Raw genomic sequence first — 27095 nt, forward strand, 5'->3', positions numbered from 1 at the left:
ATGAAAGACCTTTTAGCACCTGAAAAGCCGGCAGACAAAACCTTTGAAGAGCTCAGCAAACTAATCGGTGAGCACCCCAAACCGGCGAGCAGCGTACACATGGCCCGACACAGATTCTATACCCACCGACATCGTGAAGGACAGAGCATACCGGACTTCGTTGCAGACCTCTGGCGTTTGGCCAGCCTCTGTAAGTTCATAGACACTTGCAGGGGGGAGATGTTAAGGGATTTCTTTATTGAGGGCATTGGTCATGCGGGGATTTTCCAAAAGTTAATCGAGACCAAGGACTTGACTTTGGAAGTGGCGGCGTTGATGGCTCAGACTTTCATGGCGGGGGAGGAGGAAACCAAAATAATATACGCGCGCAACTCTGCTTCCAACGTGGCGGTGGATCAGGGAGTCAATATCATAAATGCGACTCAGAGCCCCGCAGGCAGGAAAGGGCAGTTCGACACACCACAGGCAGCAATAGACCCCAGAGCAGGTTTTCAACAGAGACAATGGCAGGCTGAACGGACATTTACGCCATCACAGTGGACAATGCGGTCTGGGATAGGGCCATTGACACCCACTAACAGGGTACTCAAGAGCAGTCACAGGGACAATCGAGGAATGCCGGGTCTTCGCTCCTTTGTTCACAACAATGGGAATCTCAGCTCATACTAGAGGTGTGGGGGAAAACACTCTGCCAGGACTTACAGGTTTCAACAATTTGTCTGCAGAAATTGCAACCTCATTGGCCATTTAGCTTGAATGTGCAGGAAGCCTGTAACTAAGCTAATTTATGAGGCGGATGGACCAGAAGAGGGGTCTGTGATGCAGGATGACTCTTGGGGCAAATCAATGAACGCTGAAGTTCAGCGGGTTCAAGTGGCAAACATTCACAGCTCATATACCAAAACGCCACCAATGATGATGAAAGTTTTATTAAACGGCATCCCTATACACATGGAGCTGGACACGGGGGCCAGCCAGTCACTCATGAGCGTTCAACAATTCGAAAAGCTATGGCCACTCAAAGCCAGTAGACCCAAACTAGAACGCATTGAGACACAACTACAGACGTATACCAAAGAAATCATTCCAGTGCTAGGCAGTGCAATGTTGGCGGTCACACACAATGGATCAGTGAACCGGCTGCCGCTCTGGATTGTCCCGGGCAATGGTCCCGCACTGTTGGGAAGGAGCTGGTTAGCTGAGATGAACTGGAAATGGGGGTATGTGTACGCAATGTCATCTGTGGAGTGAAGTTCGTGCTCACAAGTCTGACAACAATTTGAGTCACTATTCCAACCTGGTGTCGGGACGTTCAAAGGTACCAAAGTAGTAATATGCATCACCCCGGACACCAGACCAGTGCACCACAAAGCCAGAGCGGTGCCGTATGTGATTCGGAAGAAAATTGAGAGCGAATTGGTCCGTTTGCTGAGAGAAGGCATCATCTCGCCTGTTGAATTCAGTGACTGGGCGAGCCCCATCGTTCCCTTCTTAAAAGTGTATGGTTCTGTCAGGATCTGTGGCGACTACAAGGCCTCTATCAATCGGGTGTCCCTACAAGACCAATACCCGCTCCCGAGAGCGGAGGATCTTTTCGCCACGCTGACAGGCGGCAAGCTGTTTACCAAGTTGGATCTCACTTCAGCCTACATGACCCAAGACTGGCCGACGAATCTAAACTACTGACCACCATCACCACGCACAAGGGACTGTTCGTTTACAACAGGTGTCCATTTGGCATTCGATCAGCGGCCGCGATTTTCCAAAGAAACATGGAAAGCCTGCTTAAATCCATTCCTAGAGCAATCGTATTTCAGGATGACATCCTCATCACGGGTCGTGACACCGAGGAACATCTCCACAACCTGGAGGAGGTGCTACGCCGACTGGACCGGGTAGGCCTGCGACTCAAGAAGTCTAAATGTGTGCTTTTGGCTCCTGAAGTACAGTTCCTGGGCAGGAGGGGTGCTGCAGATGGGATTCGGCCCACCGAATCCAAAACAGAGGCGATTCGACGAGCACCCAGGCCCGGCAACACATCGGAGTTGCGTTCATTTCTGGGGCTCTTGAACTATTTCAGGAACTTTCTGCCGAACTTAAGCACGTTGTTGGAGCCGCTTCACGTGCTCCTGCGTAAGGGTTGTGATTGGTTTTGGGGGGACTGTCAAGAACGGGCTTTCAATCGGGCGCAGAACCTACTTTGTTCAAATAAGTTATTGACCCTGTACGACCCCTGTAAGAAATTGGTTCTGACATGTGATGCACCGTCCTATGGGGTTGGGTGCATGTTGCAGCAGAGTAATGCTGAGGGCCAACGACAACCTGTGACTTATGCTTCCAGGTCACGCTCTCAAGCAGAAGGGGGATATGGGATGGTTGAGAAGGAGGCACTCGCGTGTGTCTATGGCATAAAAAAAATGCATCAGTACCTTTTTGGCAGGAGGTTAACTCCTTTATAATCATTTCTGACGAGGTAAATAAGCTCTCTCTCGTTAAATTATACTTACTGATTGAATATTTTGTTGTGTGTTCATTTTTTTGTTAACTTTGGAGTAAAAACATGTATAAAAACCACAAGCCGTTAACTCCCCTATTGTCAGACAGCAATCTGTCAATGCCAACGCGTCAGCCCGCATACAGCGATGGGCTCTCACGCTGGCTGCTTATGACTACTCCATCCGGCACTGGCCTGGCACAGAAAATTGCGCTGACACACTCAGCAGGCTTCCACTGGCCACCACTGAGGGGGCAGCGGAACAAAGCGCTGAGATGATCATGGCCGTTGATGCCTTTGACAGCGCAGGCTCCCCCATCACAGCCCGCCAGATCAAAATCTGGATAAACAGAGATCCCCTCCTATCTCTGATTAAGAAATGTGCCCTGACTGGGGATTGGGCGCCCGCACACGGAGCATGCTCTGAGGAAGTCAGACCGTTTCACAGACGGATGGATGAGCTCTCCATCCAAGCTGACTGCCTACTGTGGGGCAGCCGGGTAGTCATGCCCCAGAGGGGCAGGGAGGCATTCATCAGGGAACTCCACAGTGAGCATCTGGGCACCTTTCTTATGAAGGCCATTGCCCGGTCACATGTTTGGTGGCCTGGAGTTGATTCAGACCTGGAACACTGTGTTCGCAGGTGCACGACGTGTGCCCAGCTGGGTATTGCCCCCAGGGAGGTCCCGCTCAGCCTGTGGCCCTGGCCCACCAGGCCATGGTCATGCATTCATATAGACTACGCAGGCCCGTTCATGGGAAAAATGTTTCTCATTGTGGTAGATGTGTACTCAAAATGGATCGAGTGCATCATTTTGAATTTGTGCACGACATCCACCACTGTGGAGAGTCTACATGCGGTCTTTGCAACCCACGGCTTGCCAGACATCCTTGTTAGCGATAAAGGCCCATGCTTCATGAGCTACGAATTCTGGGAGTTCATGTCGGGCAATGGCATCATCTATGTCAGGACAGCACCGTTCAAGCCGGCCTCCAATGGCCAGGTGGAATGTGCGGTCCAAATCATTAAACAAGGCATGCTCAGGAATTAAGGACCTTCCCTTCAATGCCGCATATCGCGCCTCCTGCTGGCCTATAGGTCCCGACCGCACTCGCTCACGGGGGTTCCGCCCGCTGAGCTACTTATGAAAGGAACACTCAAAACTTGGTTTCCCTCATTCACCCAGTCCTGACCGACATAGTTGAAGGCAAGCGCCAGTCCCAAAACGAGTACCATGACCAAAATTCAAGGGGGAGATGTATAGAAATAAATGAGCCCATATTCATCCTCAATCACACCGTGGGGCAAAAATGGCTTGAGGGTACTGTAATAGACAAAGAGGGGAACAGAGTCATCGTGGTTAAACTTAACAATAGGCAGATATACCATAAGCATCTGGACCAAATAAAAAAAAGATTCAGCATAGACACTAAGGAACCTGAGGAAGATCATGAGATGGTATTCACACCACCGCCAGTGAACGAGCAACAAGAACATTCAGCAGCATGCACAGTCCCGGCGGTCAGCCCGGACAGGCCGGAATCACCACAGGTGACAGACACTCACGCAAAGGCTCAACAACCAGAGCCCCAAATGCGACGCTCCACGAGGGAGCGTAGACCACCTGAAAGACTTAACCTATGATCCCAATAAGACTTTGGGGGGGAGGTGATGTCATGTATGTAATCTCTATGTAACACCACTGCAATACTGTATATACTTAAGCATGCACACCTTGACCACAGGGGGTGAACTTGTGGGAGACACTCCTTACCTGGTCATCCAGGTATATAAAGGGAGGTCCCACGCAGGGTCATCACTTCTTGGTCCTGTGAATAAAGGTTCAGGTCATAGAGTGACTTTGTCCATAGAATGTGCCTCGTGTGGGTTTTGTGCCATTGAGTAAGGACTTTACAAAGGTCACACTTTACTTTGAGCTCACAGTGTTCAGTCTGACTCTTTCTCCACACACAACAGTTTTCTTCTTGTTGAAGGAACTCCATTGTTAATCAGGTTTGTGTTTCCTTACTGCCTTTGGCTTCTGTACATCGACAAACACTTTATTTTGTGTTGTAGCCTTTTGTTTTATTGTTCACATCGAGTAAACTAAATCACTAAATTATTCCTGTTTCGTTTTTTTTTGCTTTTATGCATTTGAAAATAGTACAAGATATTTGTCTTTAATGCTCTTACTTTCATGAAAAGTGTTTGGGAAACCTTTTTTGTGAGAAGAATCAATTCGTCATGCTGATATCACGTGAATGCCCTTGACAAAATGTATGTTGGTGTACTATGTATTCATAGTCAAACAGCAATTTAATGAAGATTATTGCCCATTAACTTCTCATTTTGTTTGATGTCTCGTTCTGCTTCTGTCTAGATATGTTATTTCCCCAGATTGTGCAGTTTCACTTATTGGATGGCTACTGGGTGAGAATTTATTCGGCAGTGTTTAAGAACTGTTGCTTTTTATTCTCAAGGATGAGCAGCACACAGGGTAACCATTCTCTTTGTTAATGGTAATGGATACTTTTCTACATTGCATTCATTATAATATTTCTAATATTTGAGGGAATTTATAGATTGTGCTAAAGTCATCACTTAAAGAATACATAGAATCATAGAATGATACAACCCAGAAGGAGGCACATTGTGCCTGTGCCGGCTCTTTGGTAGAGTTATCCAATTAATCCCACTCTCCTGCTCTTTCCCATAGCCCTGTAAATTTTTTCCCTTGAACTATTTATCGAATTCTTTTTTTACAGTTATTGAATCTGCTTCCACATTTCTTTCAGGCAGTGCATTCCGGATCACAACGCTGTGTTTAAAAAAAAATGTTTCCTCATGTCGCCTCTGGTTCTTTTGCCAATCACCTTAAATCTGTGTCCTCTGTTTACTGATACTTCTGCTTCTGGAAACAGTTTCTCCTTATTTACTCTATCAAAACCATTCACGCTTTTGAACACCTCTATCAAATCTCTTAACTATCTATGCTCTAAGGAGAACAACCCCACCCAGCTTTTCCAGTCTCCCCGCATACTGAAGTCCCTCATCCCTGGTACCATTCTAGTAAATCTTTTCTGCACCCTCTCTAAGACCTCAACATTCTTCCTAAAATGTGGTGCCCAGAACTGAACACAATACTCCGGCTGAGGTTTTATAAAGGTTTAGCATAACTTCTGTTATGTATGCAATAAAGGTTCAAACTGAGTACTGTTTAACTAAGCAAGGTACAACCTTGGCTCTGCTTTATTTAGGCCAAAAGTGCCTGACTCTCAAAATGGCTGGCCTTTTATAGCTGAGCAGCACCATGTGTGTGCTGCTCAGTGGCCTCCAACAATGCCATCTGGTGGCTACAAACAGAATGTACATACATACAATACCCCCCATTGAGATCTTATCACAGTCTTTCACAGGTTGAGATGGTCCGGTGCTTTGCGCTCCCGGGTTGACCATCTCAGTTCGATTCCAGCCTTGGGTGAGTGTGCGGGGTCTGTTGTGGCTGATGGCTGGATGACTGACTTGTTGGGGGTGGCAGTGGCCATGTCAGGAATTCCAAGTCCATTTTTATTGAACGGGTCCGTGATGGAAATTCCGGGTTCACTGATGACCCTTGAGTCCTCTGAAGACTGCTCGTAGGTTGGTTGGTTATTGATGGTTTCTTCGTCTGTTCTGGCTCATCAGTGTACCTCAGCTTTGTCTGATCCATGTGTTTCCTGCAAGTTTGCCCATTCTTGAGCTTAATAACGAATACTCTGTTGCCCTCCTTGGCCATGACCATACCAGCGATCCATTTGGGACCCTGACCATAGTTCAACACACATACAGGATCAATAACTGAAATTTCACGTGACACAGTTGCGCGATCGTGGTACCCTTGTTGACTTTGTCTTCTGTCTTCAACATGATTATTTAACTCCGGGTGTACCAGTGATAGCTTGGTCTTAAGACCTCTTTTCATCATGAGTTCAGCAGGCGAGACCCCTGTGAGTGTGTGGGGTCTTGTCCTGTAACTCAGCAGCATGCAGGACAAGCGGGTCTGCAGTGACCCTTGGGTTACTCTCCTCGTGCTTTGCTTGATAATTTGTACTGCATGTTCAGCTTGCCCGTTGGACGCAGGCTTGAACGGTACTGACCTTGCATGTTTTCTGTCAGTAAGTTTCACAAACTCCTGAAACTCCTGACTGGTGAAGCACGACCCATTGTCGCTCACCACTATGTTAGGCAGACCATGTGTCATGAACATGACATTGAGATTCACTATGGTTGCGGTGGACGTGTTGGAAGACATAATTATGCATTCTATCCACTTCGAATAAGCGTCCACCACCACTAAAAACATCTTGCCCAGGAAGGGACCTGCAAAATCTACATGGATTCTGGACCAAGGTTTGGATGATCATGACCACAGACTCAGCGACAATTCCACTGGTGCTTTGCTGAGTTGCATGCAAGTGTTGCACTGATGCACACATGCTTCCAGCTCAGAATCATGGGACCTGGCGATAACCTTCATCATCACTATACCAGGATGTGTGCTGTGTAACTCACGCACGAACTTCTCTCTCCCTTTCTTGGGCATTACAACGCGATTGCCCCACAATATGCAATCTGCTTGAATAGACAGTTCGTCCTTGCGACGAATGTGCAATTTGGCCTCCTCACACATTTGCTTAGGTATGGCAGACCAATCCCCTTTGAGGATGCAACCCTTTACCACCGATTAAAATCGGGTCCTGCCTGGTCCAGGTCTTAACTTATTGATAGGGGTTCCTTCACTCTCAAAAGCATCCATGATTAACACTAGACTCGCTAGTTGTGGTGTTTCCACTTCCAGTGTGAGCAACGGCAACTGGCTCAAAGCATTGGCACAATTCTCTGCGCCAGGTTTGTGGCGAATGACACAATCATAGGCAGATAATGTCAGTGCCCACCTTTGGATGTGGGATGAAGCATTGATATTGATACCTTTGCTCTTGGGAAACAATGAAATGAGTGGCTTGTGATCAGTCTCTAATTCGAACCTCAGACCGAACAGGTATTGATGCATCTCTTTAACACCATACACACACGCTAAAGCTTCTTTTTCTACCATGCTGTAGGCCCTTTCTGCTTTAGACAAACTTTTGGATGCATACACGACAGGTTGAAGTTTCCCCAACTCATTGGCTTGTTGGAGCACGCAACCAATTCCATATGACGATGCGTCACAGGCCAAAACGAAACATTTACATGGGTCATAATGTACCAGCAGCTTGGTCGAACAAAGCATATTGGTGGCTTTCTCAAAAGCTCTGTCTTGCGATGCACCCCACACCCAGTTGCCGCCTTTTCTCAATAGCATGTGTAGTGGTTCGAGTAAGGTGCTCAATTTAGATAGGAAGTTACCAAAGTAGTTGAGTAGACCCAGGAACGAACGCAGCTCCATCACATTCTGCGGCTTGGGTGCATTCTTGATGGCTTGGTTTTCACGTCAGTAGGTCTGATGCCAGCAGCGGCGATTTTCCTCCCAAGGAATTTGACCTCCGGTGCCATGAAGACGCACTTCGAGCGTTTCAGTCTGAGTCCCACTCTATCCAAACGCAGTAGAACCTCTTCCAACTTGTTCAGATGTTCCTTGGAGTCATGATCGGTAATCAGGATGTCATCTTGGAACACGATGGTTCTGGGAACGGACTTCAGTAGACTTTCCATATTCCTCTGGAATATTGCTGCAGCCGAGCGAATTCCGAAAGGGCACCTGTGGTAAATAAACAGTCTTTTGTGCGTGTTAATGCACGTAAGTCTCTTCAACGTCGCGACCAACTCCTATGTCATATAGGCCAACGGCAAGTCCAGTTTTGTGAATGACTTCCTTCTGGCAAATGTCGCAAACAAGTCGTCAGCCTTCGGTAACGGATACTGATCTTGTTTCGAAACCCTGTTGATCGTAGCCTTGTAGTCTCCACAGATTCTGACTGTGCCATCACTTTTTAGCACAGGAACAATGGGGCTGGCCCATTCATTAAATTTGACTGGTGATATGATCCCTTCACGCTGGAGTCTGTCCAATTCAATTTTGACCTTCTCCCTCATCATATACAGCACTGCCTGAGTTTTATGATGGACAGGTCATGCATCTGAGTCCACGTGGATCTGCACCTTGGCTCCTGTGAAGTTGCCGATGCCCGGTTCGAACAGCGAGGGGAACTTGCTCAATACTCGGGCACATGTATCTTTCTCCGATGACAACGCCTTTATGTCATTCCAGTCACATCTGATTTTCTCCAACCAGCTCCTACCGAGCAGCGTTGGGCCATTGCCTAGAACAATTCACAGCGGTAATTCGTGAACCACACCGTTATATGACACATTAATTTGTGCACTGCCAATCACATTTATCAGTTCTTTGGTGTACGTGCGCAGCTTGCCATTAACAGGGCTCAGCCTGGGCCTCATAATCTTAGTATCCCACAGCTTATTAAATGCCCTCTCGTTCATGATCGATTGACTCGCCCCTGTGTCCAGTTCCTTCGATACCGGTATCCTGTTAAACTTCACATTAATCAAAATTGGTTTACTCTTGGTTATGAAGGAGTACAGTCCATACACTTCCTCCTCTGGCATCTCGGATTGCGTGTCCGGATCCACGCTAGTCTGACTCATCCTCCATGTGCTGTGTCATAGCTCACTTGCTCATCTGCGGACACTTGCGCTGGAGATGCCCCCATCTCAGACAGTCTTTGCAACTATATTGCTTAAATCGGCACTGCTGATGCTGATGATTTCCCCCACAATGCCAACACGGAGAAGTCGGATACATTCCCGCTGGCGGACTTTGGGCAGCCACAGGTTTCGCGAATGCAGCCGGATAGGCCCTGCCATGTGCCGCTCTGCCGAACGGCGAATCAATCGTATTTACAGGACTTGCCGAGCTTCGATTCTACATGCTATTTGCTTTAGACTCCTGGACTCCTGTCCGCCGTCATACATGATTGAGCGATCTGGATGGCCCTTTTTAAATCCAACTCCTCCACTGCCCGAAGTTTGCGCAGGATCACCTCGTGGTTGATACCGATAACAAAGAAGTCCTGCAGCATGTCTGCCAACACCGTCCCAAACTTGTATGGTCCAGCTAGACATCTCGGGTCGGCAACGAATTCTGCTGCACTCTGGGCCTCCGATCGAACGTGTGTATAAAACCTGTATCTCAAGCTGATGATGCTGTCATCTGGCTCGAGGTGCTCCCGTACCAATGTACACAACTCCTCGTATCTTTTCTCTGTTGGATCACTAGGCATGAGTAGATTCCTTATCAGACTGTAGATCTTTGAACCGCACACAGTGAGGAACACGGCCCGGCGCCGATCTGCATCGTCAACCCCCTTCATTTTGTTGGCCACGAAGTACTGGTTCAAAAGGTTCACAAAGTCTGCCCAATCTTCTCCCTCCACGAATCGCTCTAAAAATCCAATCATGCTCATTTTGCAAACAAAGGTTCTTGTATTCTCGTCGCTAAATGTTATGTATACAATAAAGGTTCAAACTGAGTACTGTTCAACTAAGCAAGGTACAACCTTGGCTCTGCTTTATTTAGACCCAAAGTGTCATATATTCAACTATCATTGTAACCCATGTATAAGCTGACCTAAGTTGTACACCTTGAGAACATTGACCACAAGGGGCGAACTTGTGGGAGGCACTCCTAACCTGGACTTTCAGGTATAACAGGGGAAGCTCCACCCACCTTCATCACTTGAGGTCTTGGTAATAAAGGTAACTGGTCACAGAGTGACCGTCTCTCAAGTATGGGCCTCGTGTGCATTTATATTGTATAGTAAGGACATACCATTGGCGACGAGAAGCTAGGATTTAAACCACGCGAGCATGGCCACTAGCAGCACAGAAGAGAGGTACTGTGTTGGTGATGATTGGGACGACTTTATTGAGAGACTACAGCAAAGTTTTGTCACTAAGGAATGGTTGGGACAGAATTCGGCCGACAAACGCAGGGCTCATCTCCTGACGGTTTGTGGATCCAGGACGTACTCCCTGATGAAGGACCTTCTAGTGCCAGAGAAGCCGGCGGACAAGACGTTCGAAGAGCTCAGTAAGTTGATCGGGGAACACCTTAAACCGGCGAGCAGCATGCACATGGCGAGACACCGGTTTTACACGCACCGGCGGCGAGAAGGGCAAAGCGTTCCAGACTTCGTGGCAGATCTCCGACAACTGGCAAGCCTATGTAAGTTCCCAGATGCATGCAGAGCGGAGATGCTGCGAGACTTTTTTATTGAGGGCATCGGGCACGCTGGGGTTTTCAGGAAACTGATTGAGACCAAAGACTTGACCTTGGAAGCAGCGGCTCTGATAGCCCAGACATTTATCTCAGGGGAGGAAGAGACCAGAATGAAGTATGACAAAAATCTTGGGTCTAATGTGGCAAACGACCAGGGAGCCAACATTGTTAACGCGGCACACAGTTCTCTAGGCAGACAAGGGCAATCGGACATGTCCCAGCATGTAGTCGAACCCGAAGGGGGAATTCAACAGAGACAATGGCTAGCTGAACGGTGATTCATGCCATCGCAGTGGACAATGCGGCCAGTAATGGGGCCATCAACACCTGTCAATGGTGCGCTTAAGGACAGTTACAGAGACAGTCAGAGGCAATCAATTGGTAATGGACCTTTTGTTTCCAACAACGGGGCCTCCAGCTCATGCTGGAGGTGTGGAGGCAAACACCAAGCCAGAGCTTGCAGGTATCAACAATATACCTGCAGAAACTGCAACGTCAGCAGTCACTTGGCGCGTATGTGCAGGAAGCCTGCAGCCAGGTTGATGTACAAGGAGGACGGGCCCGATGTAAGCCCTACGAGGCCAAATGAATACTGGGGGAAATCGCTGGAAGCTGATTAATGGAGCTAGACATAAGGGCCAGCCAGTCCCTGATGAGTATCAAATCGTTTGAAAGGTTGTGGGTGTCCAAGGCCAGGAGGCCAAAATTATTGCCAATTGATGCACAGCTACGGACATATACAAAGGAGATCATTCCGGTGCTAGGCAATGCCACGGTAGTCATGACCCACAAAGATTTGGAGAACAGGTTGCCACTCTGGATTGTCCCGGGGGGCGGTCCTGCACTACTGGGAAGGAGTTGGCTTGCTGTCATGAACTGGAAATGGGGCGATGTCAATGCAATTTCTTCTGTGGAGTGAGTATCATGCTCACAGGTCCTGGACAAATTTGACTCGTTATTTCAACCCGGCATCGGCACTTTCATGAGGGTCAAGGTAGTGATTCACATAAACCCGGACGCCAGGCCAGTACACCACAAGGCCAGAGCAGTGCCGTACATGATGCGGGAAAAGATAGAAGGCAAATTGGACTGCCTGCTGAGGGAAGGCATCATCCCACCAGTCAAATTCAGTGACTGGGCGAGCCCGATCATGCCGGTGCTCAAGGCAGATGGGTCGGTCAGGATATGTGGCGATTACAAAGCCTTGGGTGTCACGCCAAGATCAGTACCCGCTACCAAGAGCGGAGGACCTCTTTGCGACGCTATCCGGTGGCAAACATTTTTCAAAATTGGACCTGACCTCAGCTTACATGACCCAGGAGCTAGCGAGTGAGTCGAAGAAGCTGACCACCATCACGACACACAAGGGGTTGTTTGAGTATAACAGATGTCCTTTCAGCGGAATATGGAAAGCCTCCTCAAGTCGATTCCAAGAACGGTGGTTTTTCAAGACGACATCCTCATCACGAGTTGCAATACTGAAGAACACCTCCATAACCTGGAGGAGATGCTACGCAGACTGGACCAGGTAGGGCTGCGACTGAAAAAGGCAAAGTGCGTCTTCCTAACTCCAGAGGTAGAATTCCTGGGGACGAGGGTAGCAGCAGACGGGATCAGACCTACTGCATCCAAAACAAAAGTGATCCAGAGAGCACCCAGACCACATAACACGACAGAACTGCATTCGTTCCTGGTCATGGCTATTGAAGATTTCGAAAGCGAAGGCTCGCCTGTGACAGCCCGTCAGATTAAAGTCTGGACAAATAAAGACCTGCTACTGTCTTTAGTTAAGAAATGTGTCCTGAATGGGGACTGGGCAGCCACGTACGGGGCAGTCCCTGAGGAATTTAAACCGTTTCATAGGCACAAGGATGAACTCTCGATTCAGGCTGATTGCCTACTGTGGGGAAACCGAGTAGTCATGCCCCAGATGGGCAGAGAGGTGTTTAACAGAGAATTTCACAATGCACCCGGGCATTGCCATGATGAAGGCAATTTCCAGGTCACACATTTGGTGGCCAGGGATAGATACAGGCCTGGAACTTTGTGTTCGCAGGTGCAACACGTGTGCTCAGCTGGGCAACGCATCCAGGGAAGCCCCCCTTAGCCCCTGGTCCTGGCCCGCCAAGCCATGGTCATGCATCCATGTGGACTACGCAGGTCCTCTCATGGGAAAAATGTTTTTGGTTGTAGTAGACACCTACTCCAAATGGATTGAGTGTGCCATTTTAAATTCAAGCACATCCTCTGCCACGGTAGAAAGTCTACGAGCAATGTTCGCCGCCCATGGCCTACCGGATGTCTTGGTCAGCGACAATGGCCCGTGCTTCACTAGCACTGAATTCCAGAACTTCATGGCAGGCAATGGAATCAACCATGTCAGAACGGTACCGTTCAAGCCGGCCTCAAACGGCCAGGCGGAACGAGAAGTGCAGATAATCAAACAGGGGATGCTCAGAATCCAAGGGGGTTCCCTACAAAGCCGCTTATCATGCCGCCTGTTGACCAATAGATCAAGACTACACTCGCTCACAGGGGTTGCAACTGCAGAGCTGCTAATGAAAAGAATGCTCAAAACCAGGTTATCCCTTATACGCCCTACTATGAAAGAAATTGTTGAGAGCAGACGTCAGTCACAATGTGACTACCATGACAGGAATGCAAGGGTGCGATGTATTGATGTCAATGACCCCGTTTTTGTCCTTAATTACGCTGCAGGGCCCAAATGGCTTGCAGGCACTGTGATTGCCAAAGAGAGGAATAGGGTTTTGGTAGTTAAACTTACCAATGGACAAATCTGCCGCAAACACGCGGATCAAACTAAAAGGAGATTCAGCACCCTCATAGAAGAAGCAGAGGAAGAACACGACGTAGAGTTTACTCCACCACAGGTGACCGAACACCGGAACCAAGTGGAGAAAAGCCCAGTCACTGTGGGCAGTCCAGACAGGCCTGAGGCACCGCAAACAGCAGACACTCAGGCCAGCGCCCAACAACCGGAGCCCCAACTCAGGTGCTCTAGAAGGGAGCGTAAACCACCAGAGAGACCTAACCTGTGATCCCAATAAGACTTTGGGGTGGGGGGAGGTGATGTCATGTATTCAACTATCATTGTAACCCATGTATAAGCTGACCTAAGTTGTACACCTTGAGAACATTGACCACAAGGGGCGAACTCGTGGGAGACACTCCTAACCTGGACTTTCAGGTATAAAAGGGGAAGCTCCACCCACGTTCATCACTTGAGGTCTTGGTAATAAAGGTAACTGGTCACAGAGTGACCTTCTCTCAAGTATGGGCCTCGTGTGCATTTATACTGTATAGTAAAGACATATCACAAAGTGCCTGACTCTCAAAATGGCTGGCCTTTTATACCTGAGCAGCATGTGCATGCTACTCAGTGGCCTCCAACAATGATGCCATCTCGTGGCTACAAACAGAATGTACATACATGACAACTTCCTTGCTTTTGTACTCCATGTCTCTATTAATAAAGCTAATAATCCTATATGCTTTTTTAACAGCCTTCTCAACTTATCCTGCCACCTTCAAAGATCTGTGTATATACACCCCCAGGTCTCTCTGTTCCTGTAGCTTTAAAATTGTATCTTTTTTTTGTCTCTCCTCACTCTTCCTACCAAAATGTATCACTTCACACTTCTACATACTTAATAAAAACTTTCATATGAAATAAAGCCACTGTATTCTACAGAAAACAGTAATAATTGGACACACATTACTGTCAGACCCCTTCAATACAAACAAGTAAGAATCATTGCGCACTTAAAGGAGCGATCTATTGCTCAAAGTTCAGTTGCCCTATAAAAAATAATGTAAAATCCTTTGTAGTTAATACATGTAGTTTAAGGCCTAGATATATATACTTCTTCTCAGTGGTTTTCATTCTAACTGGCAGTGTTTGGAGTTGCTGTGATATCTACAGAGTTTATTCATCAACTTGTCTATGCATGTCTGAATAAAGCACAATATTTAAACATCATCATTAGATAAATCATGAAGAAACAATTTACTTGGTAGAATTCTTCTCTACATATCTTTGCCAAAAAGATATATTTAAACTGCATTTAAAATAAGTCAGTTGTATGAAATAGTGTGGATTATCATCATAATTGAATTTGCTATCACGTTGAATGGAGAGTACTGGTGGATGGATCCAGTTGAACTGTTGTCACTAAGTGACATTACATTATTTGTCTTTATTGCTTTGTGCCACAGATTGGGGAAGATTGGGTATAGAGGGAGAAAATGCTTGCTGCACTTAATTAATGAGGCTAGGAAGGAAAAGCTTACAGCTTTTATATAAATAATATATGCCACTGACTCCATTCCTCTCCCCAACATCTGTCTGAGGCTGTACCACACTGTTCGCAACCTTGGTGTCATATTTGATCCTGAAATGAGTTTTCGACCATGTTATGTATTTAACCCCTTGTAACCTGCATCACACCTGACCACCAGAGGGCCTACCTGTTGGAGTCCCAAGGGATCGCAGCATCCCTTGGGAGCACAGTATATCCCTTGGGTGCATGCTGGAACCTTAATAAAGGAGCTAAGGTCACACTTGCTCACTACACACAGTACTTGGTCTGACCATTTACAACGAGTGTAACAATTGGCGATGAGGTAACGAACAACCGCGCGAAAATGCAAAAAACATTCGGTATCCTGGAGAAGTTCTCAGAAGGGGACGATTGGGAGGCCTTCGTGGAGAGACTCGACCAATACTTCGTAGCCAACGAGCTGGAAAAGGATAAGAACGCAACCAAATGAATGCTGATCCTCCTAACTGTCTGTGGGGCAACAACATATGGCCTCATGAAGAATCTCCTGGCCCCGGCAAAACCAACAGAGAAATCCTACGAACAATTGTGTATGCTGGTCCGGGAGCACCTAAATCCTAAGCAAAGCGTTTTATGATGAGATATCGGTTCTACACGTGTCAACGATCGGAGGGCCAGGAAGTGGCGAGCTATGTCGCCAAACTAAGGTGCCTTGCAGGACATTGTGAGTTTGAGGGATTCCTAGAACAAATGCTCAGACCTTTTTTGTACTGGGCATCGGACATGAGACAATCCTTCGCAAACTGTTGACTGTAGAAACTCCGAATCTGAGTAAAACCATAACGATAGCCCAGGTATTTATGTCCACCAGCAACAACACCAAGCAGATTTCGCAGAACAAAGAAGTTTCAGCCAGTACTGTGCATAAAGTAACGTCTGTTTTGAGCAAAAATGTACAGGGCAGAATGTACATGCCAGCTGCTGTGGCCTGACCTCAATTGACCCAGAGTCTGCCATCATCTGTTAATGCGAGGCACTGCGGAGGTGATCATCGGCCCCATCAATGCCGCTTTAAGCACTATGCGTGCAATGGCTGTAGAACAATGGGACGCCTTCAACGAATGTGCAAGCGAGCTGCAAACCCTGCAAACCTTCACGTTGCACAGGAAGATCGATCCACAGTGGATCAGACTGAATTGGAAACTCGTATGGAGGAGGCAGAGGTGTACGGGATGCACACATTCATGACGAAATGCCCAACAATAATGTTGAAAGTTGAACTGAATGGTATTCCAGTGTCCACGGGGGCAAATCAGTCCATAATGAGTAAAACGGCCTTCGACAGACTGTGGGGAAAGAAGGCACACAGGCCCAAGCTCAGCCCCATTCACACCAAACTAAGGACTTTTACAAAGGAACTAATCCCCATAATTGGCAGTGCTGAAGTCAAAGTCTCCTATGATGGAGCAGTACACGAACTCCCGCTGTGGATTGTGCCAAAGATGGCCCCACGTTGTTTGGCAGGAGCTGGCTGGGGAAAATCCACTGGAACTGGGATGACAGCCGAGTGCTTTTGTCTGTCGACGACATCGCATGTACCCAGGTTCTAAGCAAATTTGCTTTGTTATTCAAGCCAGGCATTGGAAGGTTTTCGGGGGCGAAAGTGCAGATCCATTTGGTTCCCATTAAGCGACCCATCCACCACAAGGCTTGGGCGGTACCGTACATGATGCGTGAAAAAGTGGAAATTGAGCTGGACAGGCTGCAACGTGAAGGCATCATCGCGCCGGTGGAATTCAACGACTGGGCCAGTCCGATTGTTCCGGTACTCCAGGAGGACGATATGGTTAGAATTTGCGGGGACTATAAAGTAACGATTGACCATTTTTCGCTGCAGGACCAGTACCCACTACCCAAGGCAGACGACCTGTTCACGACCCTGGCTGGAGGGAAGATGTTCACCAAGCTGGACGTGACCTCGGCCTACATGATGCAGGAGCTGCAGGAGTCTTCAAAAGGCCTCACCTGCATCAACACGCACAAAGGCCTGTTTATCTACAACCGGTGCCTGTTCGGGATTCGGTCGGCTGCAGTCGGTTCCTTGTACAGTGGTCTTCCAGGACGAAATATTGGTTACAGGTCGGGACACCGTGGAGCACTTGAAGAATCTGGAGGAGGTTCTTAGTCAATTGGATCGTGTAGGGCTCAGGTTGAAATGCTCGAAATGTGTTTTCCTGGCACAGGATGTCGAATTCTTAGGAAAGAGAATCGCAGCAGACGGCATCAGACCCACCAACGCCAAGACGGAGGTCATCAAGAACGCACCGCAACCACAGAACGTGACAGCTGCGGTCGTTCCTGGGACTCCTTAACTACTTCGGTAATTTCCTACCCGGGTTAAGCACCCTGCTAGAACCCCTACATTCACTACTGCGCAAGGGAGACGACTGGGTATGGGGGAATTCACAAGAGGCTGCCTTTAAGAAAGCCAGAAACTTACTGTGTTCTAACAAACTGCTTGTCCTGTATAACCCAGGTAAATGATTGGTGTTAGCTTGAGATGTGTCGTCATACGGGCTCAGGTGTGTGTTACAACAGGATGTGTGTTACAACAGGTGTGTGTTAATGAATCAGCAAGTTTGCAACCAGTTGAGTATGCATCCAGGGGTTTGTCCAAGGCCGAAAGGACCTACAGAATGGTTAAAAAAGAGGCTCTGGCGTGCGTCTACGGGGTGAAAAAAATGCACCAGTACTTATTTGGCCTCAAGTTCGAGCTTGAAACTGACCACAAGCCGCTCATATCGCTATTCTCGGAGATCAAAGGGATTAATACCAATGCCTCTGCCCACATTCAAAGATGGGCGCTCATGCTGTCGGCATACACCTATGTAATCGGCCACAGACCTGGCACAGAGAACTGTGCAGATGCTCTCAGTTGGCTACCACTGGCTGGAAATGGCATAGCCAGCTGACTTGCTCATGGTCATGGAGGAATTTGAGAACGAGAAATCCCCCGTTATGGCCCACCAGATCAGGACCTGGACCAGCCAGGATCCTTTACTGTCCTTGGTAAAAAAAACTGTGTCCTCCATGGGAGCTGGTCCACTGTCCCAGTGGAGATGCAGGAAGTGATTAAGCCACTCCACAGATGCAAAGATGAGCTGTCCCTGCAAGCAGACTGTCTTTTTTGTGGGGCAATCGCGTAGTCTTGCCCAAGAAAGACAGAGACACATTTATTTGCATACTGCACAATGCCCACCCAGGCATCGTAATGACGAAAGCCATAGCCAGATCCCATGTGTGGTGGCCTGGGATCGACTCAGATTTAGAGTCATGTGTGCGCCAGTGCAACACTTGTTCTCAGTTGAGCAATGCACCCAGAGAGGCACCGCTAAGTTTGTGGTCCTGGCCATCCAAACCGTGGTCGAGGATCCATGTCGACTATGCGGGCCCATTCCTAGGTAAAATGTTTTTGGTTGTCGTGGACACTTACTCAAAGTGGATTGAATGTGCAATAATGTCTGTAAGCCATGGCCACCATTGAAAGTCTACGAGCCATGTTTGCCACGCATGGCCTGCCTGATGTTCTAGTCAGCGACAATGGGCCATGCTTTACCAGTTCTGAATTCAAAGAATTCATGACCCGCAATGGGATCAAACACGTCATATCTGCCCCGTTCAAGCCTGCACTCAACAGCCAGGCAGAATGGGCAGTTCAGGCCATTAAGCAAAGCTTGAAACATGTGTCGGAAGGCTCCCTGCAGACCCGGTTGTCCCGAGTACTGCTCAGCTACTGCACCAGACCCCACTCACTCACCGGGATTCCCCCAGCTGAGCTGCTCATAAAAAGGGCGCTTAAAACAAGGCTCTCTCTGGTGCACTCTGATCTACATGATCACATGGAGGACAAGTGGCATCAACAAAGTGTGTACCATGACCGCGTAAATTTGTCATGCTAATTGAGATCAATGATCCTGTGTTTGTGCTCAATTATGGACATGGTCCAAAATGGCTCGCTGGCACAGTCACAGCCAAAGAGGGGAGTAGGGCATTTCAGGTCAAACTGACCAATGGACAAACGCACTGGACCAAATCAAATTGCGGTTCACCAACAGCTACGAACAACCTGAAGAAGACACCACCAACTTTGACCCTCCAACACACACACAAGTGGCAACTGACATCACAGTTGACCACGAAACCAAACTCATCATCCCCAGCAGCCTGGCAAGGTCAGCTGCCCAACAGCCCAGTGAAGAACTGACCAACCCACCCACACCAGCATTTGTACCGAGACGATCGACAAGGGAGCGCAAAGCCGCAGATCGTCTCACCTTGTAAATAAATGTACTGTTAACTTCACAGGGGAGTGATGTTATGTTTTAACCACTTGTAACCTGCATCACATCTGACCACCAGAGGGCCTACCTGTTGGAGTCCCAAGGGATCCCAGCATCCCTTGGGAGCACAGTATATAAGCTGGCCACCCATGAGGTACCTGCACTCTGGAACCTTAATAAAGGAGCTAAGGTCACAATTGCTCATTACACACAGTACTCAGTCTGACCATTTATTATGAGTGTAACAGACCACATATCCGCAACATAACTAAGATCACCTGTTGCCACCTCCGCAATATTGCTGGTCTCCACGCTTGCCTCAGCTCAGCCGCTGCTGAAGTCCTCAAACAAGCCTTTGTTACCTCTAGACTGACTACTCCAAAGCACTCCTAGCTGGCCTCCCACACTCTACCCTATGTAAACTAGAGGTGATCCAAAACGCGGCTGTCCGTGTCCTAACTCGCACTAAGTCCCGCTCACCCATCACCCCTGTGCTCACTGACCTACATTGCCTTCCGGTTACGCAACGCCTCGATTTCAAAATCCTCATCCTTATTTTCAAATCCCTCCATGGCCTCACCCCTCCCTATCTCTGTAATCTCCTCCAGCCCCACATCCCCCCTAGATGTCTGCGCTCCTCTAATTCTGCCCTGTTGAGCATCCTTGATTATAATCGCTCAACCATTGGTGGCCGTGCCTTAGAAACATAGAAACATAGAAAATAGGTGCAGGAGTAGGCCGTTCAGCCCTTCTAGCCTGCACCGCCATTCAATGAGTTCATGGCTGAACATGAAACTTCAGTACCCACTTCCTGCTTTCACGCCATACCCCATGATCCCCCGAGTAGTAAGGACTTCATCTAACTCCCTTTTGAATATATTTAGTGAATTGGCCTCAACTACTTCCTGTGGTAGAGAATTCCACAGGTTCACCACTCTCTGGGTGAAGAAGTTTCTCCTCATCTCGGTCCTAAATGGCTTACCCCTTATCCTTAGACTGTGACCCCTGGTTCTGGACTTCCCCAACATTGGGAACATTCTTCCTGCATCTAACCTGTCCAAACCCGTCAGAATTTTAAACGTTTCTATGAGGTCCCCTCTCACTCTTCTGAACTCCAGTGAATACAAGCCCAGTTGATCCAGTCTTTCTTGATAGGTCAGTCCCACCATCCCGGGAATCAGTCTGGTGAATCTTCGCTGCACTCCCTCAATAGCAAGAATGTCCTTCCTCAAGTTAGGAGACCAAAACTGTACACAATACTCCAGGTGTGGCCTCACCAAGGCCCTGTACAACTGTAGCAACACCTCCCTGCCCCTGTACTCAAATCCCCTCGCTATGAAGGCCAACATGCCATTTGCTTTCTTAACCGCCTGCTGTACCTGCATGCCAACCTTCAATGACTGATGTACCATGACACCCAGGTCTCGTTGCACCTTCCCTTTTCCTAATCTGTCACCATTCAGATAATAGTCTGTCTCTCTGTTTTTACCACCAAAGTGGATAACCTCACATTTATCCACATTATACTTCATCTGCCACGCATTTGCCCACTCACCTAACCTATCCAAATCACTCTGTAGCCTCATAGCATCCTCCTCGCATTTAATCCCCTCGTCTAAATCATTAATGTACAATGCAAACAGCTGGGGCCCCAGCACAGAACCCTGCGGTACCCCACTAATCACTGCCTGCCATTCCGAAAAGTACCCATTTACTCCTACTCTTTGATTCCTGTCTGACAACCAGTTCTCAATCCACGTCAGCACACTACCCCCAATCCCATGTGCTTTAACTTTGCACATTAATCTCCTGTGTGGGACCTTGTCGAAAGCCTTCTGAAAGTCCAAATATACCACATCAACTGGTACTCCTTTGTCCACTTTATTGGAAACATCCTCAAAAAATTCCAGAAGATTTGTCAAGCATGATCTCCCTTTCACAAATCCATGCTTACTTGGACCTATCTTGTCACCATTTTCCAAATGCGCTGCTATGACATCCTTAATAATTGATTCCATCATTTTACCCACTACTGAGGTCAGGCTGACCGGTCTATAATTCCCTGCTTTCTCTCTCCCTCCTTTTTTAAAAAGTGGGGTTACATTGGCTACCCTCCACTCGATAGGAACTGATCCAGAGTCAATGGAATGTTGGAAAATGACTGTCAATGCATCCGCTATTTCCAAGGCCACCTCCTTAAGTACTCTGGGATGCAGTCCATCAGGCCCTGGGGATTTATCGGCCTTCAATCCCATCAATTTCCCCAACACAATTTACCGACTAATAAAGATTTCCCTCAGTTCCTCCTCCTTAATAGACCCTCTGACCACTTTTATATCCGGAAGGTTGTTTGTGTCCTCCTTAGTGAATACTGAACCAAAGTACTTGTTCAATTGGTCTGCCATTTCTTTGTTCCCCGTTATGACTTCCCCTGATTCTGACTGCAGGGGACCTACGTTTGTCTTTACTAACCTTTTTCTCTTTACATACCTATAGAAACTTTTGCAATCCGCCTTAATGTTCCCTGCAAGCTTCTTCTCGTACTCCATTTTCCCTGCCCTAATCAAACCCTTTGTCCTCCTCTGCTGAGTTCTAAATTTCTCCCAGTCCCCAGGTTCGCTGCTATTTCTGGCCAATTTGTATGCCATTTCCTTGGCTTTAATACTATCCCTGATTTCCCTAGATAGCCACGGTTGAGCCACCTTCCCTTTTTTATTTTTACGCCAAACAGGAATGTACAATTGTTGTAATTCATCCATGCGGTCTCTAAATGTCTGCCATTGCCCATCCACAGTCAACCCCTTAAGTATCATTAGCCAATCTATCTTAGCCAATTCATGCCTCATACCTTCAAAGTTACCCTTCTTTAAGTTCTGGACCATGGTCTCTGAATTAACTGTTTCATTCTCCATCCTAATGCAGAATTCCACCATATTATGGTCACTCTTCCCCAAGGGGCCTCGCACAATGAGATTGCTAATTAATCCTCTCTCATTACACAACACCCAGTCTAAGATGGCCTCCCCCCTAGTTGGTTCCTCGACATATTGGTCTAGAAAACCATCCCTTATGCATTCCAGGAAATCCTCCTCCACCGTATTGCTTCCAGTTTGGCTAGCCCAATCTATGTGCATATTAAAGTCACCCATTATAACTCCTTACCTAAACCTCTCCACCTCTCTTTCCTTCTTCAAGACGCTCCTTAAAGCATACCTCGTTGACCAAGCTTTTGGTCACCTGTGCTAGTTTCTACTTATGTGGCACGGTGTCAAATTTTTATCCATAATACTCCTGTGAGCGCCTTGGAATGTTTCACTCTGTTAAAGGTGCTATATAAATACAAGTTGTTGTTGTTAAATTGCGTTCCATAATCTTTTGAATCTTTTGCCCAATAGAAGAATTTTCCTTGGTGCAAATTCTCCATATGTATGAAAATCATAAAGACCTATGCCAAGTCCCATCATGCCTGTACTCCAGAGAATAAACTCGCAGAATAGACAATTTTTCCTTATATCTCAGCCCTCAAAGTTCAGGAACAGAGTACTCCAGGCGAGGCCGTACCAAGGTTAGATGCATCTTCAATTCCACTTCCTTAGACTTATAAATCACACCCTTAAGAATACATTTTAATATTTTATTTGCATTCTTCACCACCTGAAAATACTGGATCGGTGGTGTTAATGCCCTATCCACCAAAACCCAAATCTCTCTCAAGCTCGTTGTTATTTAATATGTAATCCAAATTATTGCTTCTTTTACCGAATCTCTTGATTTATCTGTGTTGAACTCCATCTATCATCTCTCTACCCATTGACCTAGCCTAACAAGATTCCTTTGGACTATTACACATGGGTTAGCATCATTGTGCCACAGCACTCTATTTGGTGTCATCCACAAAGTTAGAAAGCTTGGACAATATTCCATTCTCTTAAGTCATTTATTAAAATTATAAACAATGTGATATAACATATATAAAAATGTATATGTTTATTCAGGTTCTTATCTCCCTCTTGTATTTTAATAACTGTGAAACATCAGAATAAATACTTGAGTAAACTTTACTTGGTTAGGTTTTTGCTTTAAGCCATGTTGCATTTTGCTGTCACTGCCTCTCCATGATCAGTAGTCAGGACATGGAATTCAAAGTAGAGCGAGCTGGGAGATCTCTGTTTTCTTCTATTAAGCTAGACGATATTGCCAGTTCACTGTTTACTGCAAAATTATAAACCTGTGCATCAATATTGCTACTTCGTACTACTTTATTTTGTATCCCATCTCAGAACTAATAAATCTTCCAACTAAATTAATTGAGTTTGATTGACAGGCAACCATGGAACTCTGCCTTGCTGGTTGAAAGACAAGTGCTCAATGCACCTGGATTTTCCGATTGCCATTATTTTAACACTGGCAGTAATAAGTAATGGGCTTACTGCCAGTATTAAGACCAGAAAATCAAAGTTCAAATTTCTATGTTATGGATTATATATTTTTTTCAGCTCGTATTGACAGAAATTGAAAGAGTTTTACCCAAGTAGAATGGAAAGGCCACTTCAAACTGCTTCAGCCATAAGAAATGCAAACATGTTTTTAAAACAGTTTACCTCCTCTGCAAATAGTAGTCCATCTTCTTTCCCTTGTGAAACCACACTCCAATGCCAAAATTCCTGTACAATACAAATTACTCCCACACATCACCAGAGGCTGTTACTAGAGTGTAAAGTTTATTATTCAAAGCAGCCAAACTTTTACAACATGAATTCCTCTGACTGAGAGCTGAAGTGAAGAATATGTAGAAGATCCAGGATTACTAAATAAATACTTTTGGTTGTATATACAGCACATTGTACCATGGCATCAAGCCATATCCTAACTCCCCACTGAATCCAGGATTTGGCCATTTATTATGTGAATGTTTCAGCTGAGTCAGCATTCAACATGTTAAGTGGCAGACTGATCCAAAAGCTACCCAATCTAAGTAGCAAGTTACATTTAGCTCATGGTTTCCTTAACTCATTCTCATTTTGTATTTACTTGGTCAATGAAACATATTTACCTGTTCCAAGCTCATCCTTTTAAGACATAGTGTGGCCAAAATTCAACCTCCCGAAAAGGCCTCTTACCGCTAGAAAGCAGCAACTGGCGACTTGCGGTCGAATGGCTGCCACCAGCGAAATTCACCTTGGGGGGGTTTTCTGGCAGTCCATTACTTCCGTCCCACGGCTGCCAACCCCTACTAAGTGTGTAACCAAAGTGCGCACTGCCGATCTTCCGCACCTCCATATAAATTTACCTGCAAAAATCTTCGTCCCGCCGAGCGGTGCCCCTGACAGCTTTTTCTGTCCGTGTACTGTGTTTTCAGTGTGTACGCCATGGCTGTGCGGCGCTCATTCAAGGGGAGGTTGTACTGCCGCGGCCGCCATGTTTGTTTTTTGTCAGACGACTGTCATATCAGGCCGACAATTATGCCCCTGGGTTCGGCCGGGCCGCCAACAGGCAGTCTGGCACCCCCTTTTGGGGGCCAGGCCGTTGGCCCAGGCGAAACCCTCCCTGGTGGCCCAGTGGACAGAAGTTTAAAAATGGCGAAGGCTCTCCCCTTTAAGTGAAGGGGAGAGATGTGGTGACGTTCACGTGTAATGATGTCATAAGAACATAAGAAATAAGAGTAGGCCATACGGCCCCTCGAGCCTGCTCCACCATTCAATAAGATCATGGCTGATCTGATCATGGACTCAGCTCCACTTCCCCGCCCGCTCCTCATAACCTCTTATCCCCTTATCGTTTATTTTAATATCGTCAATTTTAACTGGGGACACATTTGGTGCGGGGCAAGAGGGAATAATGTAGGACAATCTTCCACCCGAGTGACCAGAGCTAACTGGCAGGAGCAAAAAGCAAGTCGGGAACCCAAGGATACCGGGGACCCAAGGCAACAGACTCCAGCATAAAGTTAGTTATCAGGGTTGGCCAGTGCAGGGCTCCCGAATCCAGAAGTTAAAATGCTGTCATGCCACTGATGGGTCAAAAGGTGCCATATGGTCTCTAAATACTGGGTTGATATCCAGCAGGTTACTCAAAACGAACGTATGACCACTGGCTCAGCGTTAATATCCCCTGCTCTGAGTCAGAACGGTTAAGAAAGAACGAACTAGCATTTATATAATGCCTTTCACAACATCAGGATCTCCCAAAATGCTTTACAGTCAATGAAGCACTTTTGAAGTGGAGTGACTGTTGTAATATAAGGAAAGGCAGCAACCAATTTATGCACAACAAGGTCCCACAAACAGAAATGTGTTAATGACCAGATAATCTGTTCTAACAGGACACTCGGAGAATGCCACTGCTCTTCTTTGAATAGTGCAGTGGGATCTTTTATGTCCACCTGAGAGAGCTGATGGGGCCTCATTTTAATGACACATCCAAAAGACTCTCTCTGTACAAAAGACTCTCTCTGTACAGCATTGAAGTGGCAGCAGAGATTATAAACTCAAGTCTGTGGAGTGGGAAATTGAACCCACAATCTGCTGGCACTGAAGTTGTTATGTGACTAGACAAGGGGCCCGAAATTGGTGAAAGCTAAGTTCCGCCCAAGTACCGTCCAAAGGACCGTTGAGATCCTGATGGTACTTTGGCCGGAGGTTTCATGGAAAAATCTGGGAAAGACCGCCCGGCGGCAAAAATGAGACTTACGCGCCGATTCTGGGTGGCAGCGGACAGTAGCTCCCATTCTCGGCAGCAAATGCAATCCTCAGCAAAGTATCGCTGAGGATTGAGTCAGGCCCAGGGAGGGGGGAACTGATCAAATAAAACATTTTCAATACATTAAAAAAAACCCTAGAAATCCTTCAAGGGACCCCATCCACCTGAATCCCTGCAAACAAAAAGAAAAGAAGTGAACTAACCTTTTTTTTGCAGGTCTTCATACTTACCGTTGGGGTTCGACCTGCCTCCATGCAGTGGTCTTTTCTCCTGTTGCAGCGGCGGACCGCCCGGACCAAACTGGCAGCTCGGTGGGTGGGAGGACTTCTTCTGGGCGGCACATGCCGACACACGCCAGCAGACGGTACCCAGCGGTCTTCTCTCCCTGCCAGTGGGAGGCCTCCACCAAACTCGCTCGGAGGGGAGAGTGCTCAGAAACTAGGGAGACTGCCCAGAAAACTCGGCAGCAGCGGACGGTAAGTCCACCAATTTTGGCCCCAATGTTTTTGAAAAAATTTGGTATTATGTTTCCTCAAGTTTCAAAATTGAGAAACCTGTTGATTGTGTGGAAGACTTTACGTGTACGCTGATGACACCCAACTCTACCTCACTACCACTTATCTCGACCGCTCTCCTGTCTCTAAATTGTCAGATGAGCAGAGATTTTCTCCAATTAAATATTGGGAAGACCGAAGCCATTGTCTTTGGTCCCCGCCACAAACTCCATTCCTAGCCACCAACTCAATCCCTCTCCCTAGCTTATGTCTGACGCTGAGGCAGACCACTTGCAACCTTGGGGCTAGAAATTCGCCAATTTTGCGACTGGGTTTTTGGTGATATTTCACCATATTTGACGACAAACAGTCGCTGGGAAATTCGGTGACGTTTTGCGGCAGTGTACCACTGGAGGGAGGAGCGCCATCGTGCAAGACCCAAAATAGCATTTTTGCCCGAAATTTGGATCTCTCCGTATCTGTATTCT

This window comes from Pristiophorus japonicus, chromosome 4, assembly GCF_044704955.1.
Source record: "Pristiophorus japonicus isolate sPriJap1 chromosome 4, sPriJap1.hap1, whole genome shotgun sequence".
Lineage (NCBI taxonomy): Eukaryota > Metazoa > Chordata > Chondrichthyes > Pristiophoridae > Pristiophorus > Pristiophorus japonicus.